Below are 6,847 nucleotides of genomic sequence, written 5' to 3'. Positions count from 1 at the left end.
TCAGCTCGCCGAGAAAATGCGATTTAAGCAATAAAATTAAAAATGCTTATTAAACATAAACCAAACGTTGGAGGTGGTCATTTCTTCATGCGCAGTGAATAACTCGGCACTCTAAAGCACCCGAGAGCGTTTTTTTCGATGCCAACCTAACCAGAGTGACGGGACAGGCACAATTCAGAAAAAGCGCTCAGCTCGCCGAGAAAATGCGATTTAAGCAATAAAATTAAAAATGCTTATAAAACATAAACCAAACGTTGGAGGTGGTCATTTCTTCATGCGCAGTGATAAACTCGGCACTCTAAAGCACCCGAGAGCGTTTTTTTCGATGCCAACCTAACCAGAGTGACGGGAGCGGCACAATTCAGAAAAAGTGCTCAGCTCGCCGAGAAAATGCGATTTAAGAAATAAAATTAAAAATGCTTATAAAACATAAACCAAACGTTGGAGGTGGTCATTTCTTCATGCGCAGTGATAAACTCGGCACTCTAAAGCACCCGAGAGCGTTTTTTTCGATGCCAACCTAACCAGAGTGACGGGAGCGGCACAATTCAGAAAAAGTGCTCAGCTCGCCGAGAAAATGCGATTTAAGCAATAAAATTAAAAATGCTTATTAAACATAAACCAAACGTTGGAGGTGGTCATTTCTTCATGCGCAGTGAATAACTCGGCACTCTAAAGCACCCGATAGCGTTTTTTTCGATGCCAACCTAACCAGAGTGACGGGAGCGGCACAATTCAGAAAAAGTGCTCAGCTCGCCGAGAAAATGCGATTTAAGCAATAAAATTAAAAATGCTTATAAAACATAAACCAAACGTTGGAGGTGGTCATTTCTTAATGCGCAGTAATAAACTCGGCACTCTAAAGCACCCGAGAGCGTTTTTTTCGATGCCAACCTAACCAGAGTGACGGGAGCGGCACAATTCAGAAAAAGTGCTCAGCTCGCCGAGAAAATGCGATTTAAGCAATAAAATTTAAAATGCTTATAAAACATAAACCAAACGTTGGAGGTGGTCATTTCTTAATGCGCAGTAATAAACTCGGCACTCTAAAGCACCCGAGAGCGTTTTTTTCGATGCCAACCTAACCAGAGTGACGGGAGCGGCACAATTCAGAAAAAGCGCTCAGCTCAACGAGAAAATGCGATTTAAGCAATAAAATTAAAAATGCTTATAAAACATAAACCAAACGTTGGAGGTGGTCATTTCTTCGTGCGCAGTGAATAACTCGGCACTCTAAAGCACCCGAGAGCGTTTTTTTCGATGCCAACCTAACCAGAGTGACGGGAGCGGCACAATTCAGAAAAAGTGCTCAGCTCGCCGAGAAAATGCGATTTAAGCAATAAAATTAAAAATGCTTATAAAACATAAACCAAACGTTGGAGGCGGTCATTTCTTAATGCGCAGTAATAAACTCGGCACTCTAAAGCACCCGAGAGCGTTTTTTTCGATGCCAACCTAACCAGAGTGACGGGAGCGGCACAATTCAGAAAAAGCGCTCAGCTCGCCGAGAAAATGCGATTTAAGCAATAAAATTAAAAATGCTTATAAAACATAAACCAAACGTTGGAGGTGGTCATTTCTTAATGCGCAGTAATAAACTCAGCACTCTAAAGCACCCGAGAGCGTTTTTTTCGATGCCAACCTAACCAGAGTGACGGGAGCGGCACAATTCAGAAAAAGCGCTCAGCTCGCCGAGAAAATGCGATTTAAGCAATAAAATTAAAAATGCTTATAAAACATAAACCAAACGTTGGAGGTGGTCATTTCTTCATGCGCAGTGAATAACTCGGCACTCTAAAGCACCCGAGAGCGTTTTTTTCGATGCCAACCTAACCAGAGTGAAAGGAGCGGCACAATTCAGAAAAAGTGCTCAGCTCGCCGAGAAAATGCGATTTAAGCAATAAAATTAAAAATGCTTATAAAACATAAACCAAACGTTGGAGGTGGTCATTTCTTAATGCGCAGTAATAAACTCGGCACTCTAAAGCACCCGAGAGCGTTTTTTTCGATGCCAACCTAACCAGAGTGACGGGAGCGGCACAATTCAGAAAAAGTGCTCAGCTCGCCGAGAAAATGCGATTTAAGCAATAAAATTAAAAATGCTTATAAAACATAAACCAAACGTTGGAGGTGGTCATTTCTTAATGCGCAGTAATAAACTCGGCACTCTAAAGCACCCGAGAGCGTTTTTTTCGATGCCAACCTAACCAGAGTGACGGGAGCGGCACAATTCAGAAAAAGTGCTCAGCTCGCCGAGAAAATGCGATTTAAGCAATAAAATTAAAAATGCTTATAAAACATAAACCAAACGTTGGAGGTGGTCATTTCTTAATGCGCAGTAATAAACTCGGCACTCTAAAGCACCCGAGAGCGTTTTTTTCGATGCCAACCTAACCAGAGTGACGGGAGCGGCACAATTCAGAAAAAGTGCTCAGCTCGCCGAGAAAATGCGATTTAAGCAATAAAATTAAAAATGCTTATAAAACATAAACCAAACGTTGGAGGTGGTCATTTCTTAATGCGCAGTAATAAACTCGGCACTCTAAAGCACCCGAGAGCGTTTTTTTCGATGCCAACCTAACCAGAGTGACGGGAGCGGCACAATTCAGAAAAAGTGCTCAGCTCGCCGAGAAAATGCGATTTAAGCAATAAAATTAAAAATGCTTATTAAACATAAACCAAACGTTGGAGGTGGTCATTTCTTCATGCGCAGTGAATAACTCGGCACTCTAAAGCACCCGAGAGCGTTTTTTTCGATGCCAACCTAACCAGAGTGACGGGAGCGGCACAATTCAGAAAAAGCGCTCAGCTCGCCGAGAAAATGCGATTTAAGCAATAAAATTAAAAATGCTTATTAAACATAAACCAAACATTGGAGGTGGTCATTTCTTCATGCGCAGTGAATAACTCGGCACTCTAAAGCACCCGAGAGCGTTTTTTTCGATGCCAACCTAACCAGAGTGACGGGAGCGGCACAATTCAGAAAAAGCGCTCAGCTCGCCGAGAAAATCCGATTTAAGCAATAAAATTAAAAATGCTTATAAAACATAAACCAAACGTTGGAGGTGGTCATTTCTTCATGCGCAGTGATAAACTCGGCACTCTAAAGCACCCGAGAGCGTTTTTTTCGATGCCAACCTAACCAGAGTGACGGGAGCGGCACAATTCAGAAAAAGTGCTCAGCTCGCCGAGAAAATGCGATTTAAGCAATAAAATTAAAAATGCTTATAAAACATAAACCAAACGTTGGAGGTGGTCATTTCTTCATGCGCAGTGAATAACTCGGCACTCTAAAGCACCCGAGAGCGTTTTTTTCGATGCCAACCTAACCAGAGTGACGGGAGCGGCACAATTCAGAAAAAGTGCTCAGCTCGCCGAGAAAATGCGATTTAAGCAATAAAATTAAAAATGCTTATAAAACATAAACCAAACGTTGGAGGTGGTCATTTCTTAATGCGCAGTAATAAACTCGGCACTCTAAAGCACCCGAGAGCGTTTTTTTCGATGCCAACCTAACCAGAGTGACGGGAGCGGCACAATTCAGAAAAAGTGCTCAGCTCGCCGAGAAAATGCGATTTAAGCAATAAAATTAAAAATGCTTATAAAACATAAACCAAACGTTGGAGGTGGTCATTTCTTAATGCGCAGTAATAAACTCGGCACTCTAGAGCACCCGAGAGCGTTTTTTTCGATGCCAACCTAACCAGAGTGACGGGAGCGGCACAATTCAGAAAAAGTGCTCAGCTCGCCGAGAAAATGCGATTTAAGCAATAAAATTAAAAATGCTTATAAAACATAAACCAAACGTTGGAAGTGGTCATTTCTTCATGCGCAGTGATAAACTCGGCACTCTAAAGCACCCGAGAGCGTTTTTTTCGATGCCAACCTAACCAGAGTTACGGGAGCGGCACAATTCAGAAAAAGCGCTCAGCTCGCCGAGAAAATGCGATTTAAGCAATAAAATTAAAAATGCTTATAAAACATAAACCAAACGTTGGAGGTGGTCATTTCTTCATGCGCAGTGATAAACTCGGCACTCTAAAGCACCCGAGAGCGTTTTTTTCGATGCCAACCTAACCAGAGTGACGGGAGCGGCACAATTCAGAAAAAGCGCTCAGCTCGCCGAGAAAATGCGATTTAAGCAATAAAATTAAAAATGCTTATAAAACATAAACCAAACGTTGGAGGTGGTCATTTCTTAATGCGCAGTAATAAACTCGGCACTCTAAAGCACCCGAGAGCGTTTTTTTCGATGCCAACCTAACCAGAGTGACGGGAGCGGCACAATTCAGAAAAAGTGCTCAGCTCGCCGAGAAAATGCGATTTAAGCAATAAAATTAAAAATGCTTATAAAACATAAACCAAACGTTGGAGGTGGTCATTTCTCAATGCGCAGTAATAAACTCGGCACTCTAAAGCACCCGAGAGCGTTTTTTTCGATGCCAACCTAACCAGAGTGACGGGAGCGGCACAATTCAGAAAAAGTGCTCAGCTCGCCGAGAAAATGCGATTTAAGCAATAAAATTAAAAATGCTTATAAAACATAAACCAAACGTTGGAGGTGGTCATTTCTTAATGCGCAGTAATAAACTCGGCACTCTAAAGCACCCGAGAGCGTTTTTTTCGATGCCAACCTAACCAGAGTGACGGGAGCGGCACAATTCAGAAAAAGCGCTCAGCTCGCCGAGAAAATGCGATTTAAGCAATAAAATTAAAAATGCTTATAAAACATAAACCAAACGTTGGAGGTGGTCATTTCCTAATGCGCAGTAATAAACTCGGCACTCTAAAGCACCCGAGAGCGTTTTTTTCGATGCCAACCTAACCAGAGTGACGGGAGCGGCACAATTCAGAAAAAGTGCTCAGCACGCCGAGAAAATGCGATTTAAGCAATAAAATTAAAAATGCTTATTAAACATAAACCAAACGTTGGAGGTGGTCATTTCTTCATGCGCAGTGAATAACTCGGCACTCTAAAGCACCCGAGAGCGTTTTTTTCGATGCCAACCTAACCAGAGTGACGGGAGCGGCACAATTCAGAAAAAGCGCTCAGCTCGCCGAGAAAATGCGATTTAAGCAATAAAATTAAAAATGCTTATTAAACATAAACCAAACATTGGAGGTGGTCATTTCTTCATGCGCAGTAATAAACTCGGCACTCTAAAGCACCCGAGAGCGTTTTTTTCGATGCCAACCTAACCAGAGTGTCGGGAGCGGCACAATTCAGAAAAAGTGCTCAGCTCGCCGAGAAAATGCGATTCAAGCAATAAAATTAAAAATGCTTATAAAACATAAACCAAACGTTGGAGGTGGTCATTTCTTAATGCGCAGTAATAAACTCGGCACTCTAGAGCACCCGAGAGCGTTTTTTTCGATGCCAACCTAACCAGAGTGACGGGAGCGGCACAATTCAGAAAAAGTGCTCAGCTCGCCGAGAAAATGCGATTTAAGCAATAAAATTAAAAATGCTTATAAAACATAAACCAAACGTTGGAAGTGGTCATTTCTTCATGCGCAGTGATAAACTCGGCACTCTAAAGCTCCCGAGAGCGTTTTTTTCGATGCCAACCTAACCAGAGTTACGGGAGCGGCACAATTCAGAAAAAGCGCTCAGCTCGCCGAGAAAATGCGATTTAAGCAATAAAATTAAAAATGCTTATAAAACATAAACCAAACGTTGGAGGTGGTCATTTCTTCATGCGCAGTGATAAACTCGGCACTCTAAAGCACCCGAGAGCGTTTTTTTCGATGCCAACCTAACCAGAGTGACGGGAGCGGCACAATTCAGAAAAAGCGCTCAGCTCGCCGAGAAAATGCGATTTAAGCAATAAAATTAAAAATGCTTATTAAACATAAACCAAACATTGGAGGTGGTCATTTCTTCATGCGCAGTGAATAACTCGGCACTCTAAAGCACCCGAGAGCGTTTTTTTCGATGCCAACCTAACCAGAGTGACGGGAGCGGCACAATTCAGAAAAAGCGCTCAGCTCGCCGAGAAAATGCGATTTAAGCAATAAAATTAAAAATGCTTATAAAACATAAACCAAACGTTGGAGGTGGTCATTTCTTCATGCGCAGTGATAAACTCGGCACTCTAAAGCACCCGAGAGCGTTTTTTTTCGATGCCAACCTAACCAGAGTGACGGGAGCGGCACAATTCAGAAAAAGTGCTCAGCTCGCCGAGAAAATGCGATTTAAGCAATAAAATTAAAAATGCTTATAAAACATAAACCAAACGTTGGAGGTTGTAATTTCTTCATGCGCAGTGAATAACTCGGCACTCTAAAGCACCCGAGAGCGTTTTTTTCGATGCCAACCTAACCAGAGTGACGGGAGCGGCACAATTCAGAAAAAGTGCTCAGCTCGCCGAGAAAATGCGATTTAAGCAATAAAATTAAAAATGCTTATAAAACATAAACCAAACGTTGGAGGTGGTCATTTCTTAATGCGCAGTAATAAACTCGGCACTCTAAAGCACCCGAGAGCGTTTTTTTCGATGCCAACCTAACCAGAGTGACGGGAGCGGCACAATTCAGAAAAAGTGCTCAGCTCGCCGAGAAAATGCGATTTAAGCAATAAAATTAAAAATGCTTATAAAACATAAACCAAACGTTGGAGGTGGTCATTTCTTAATGCGCAGTAATAAACTCGGCACTCTAGAGCACCCGAGAGCGTTTTTTTCGATGCCAACCTAACCAGAGTGACGGGAGCGGCACAATTCAGAAAAAGTGCTCAGCTCGCCGAGAAAATGCGATTTAAGCAATAAAATTAAAAATGCTTATAAAACATAAACCAAACGTTGGAAGTGGTCATTTCTTCATGCGCAGTGATAAACTCGGCACTCTA

Source organism: Syngnathus typhle, unplaced genomic scaffold (genome assembly GCF_033458585.1).
Source record: "Syngnathus typhle isolate RoL2023-S1 ecotype Sweden unplaced genomic scaffold, RoL_Styp_1.0 HiC_scaffold_47, whole genome shotgun sequence".
Classification (NCBI taxonomy): Eukaryota; Metazoa; Chordata; class Actinopteri; order Syngnathiformes; family Syngnathidae; genus Syngnathus; species Syngnathus typhle.
This window is presented reverse-complemented; position numbering follows the sequence as displayed.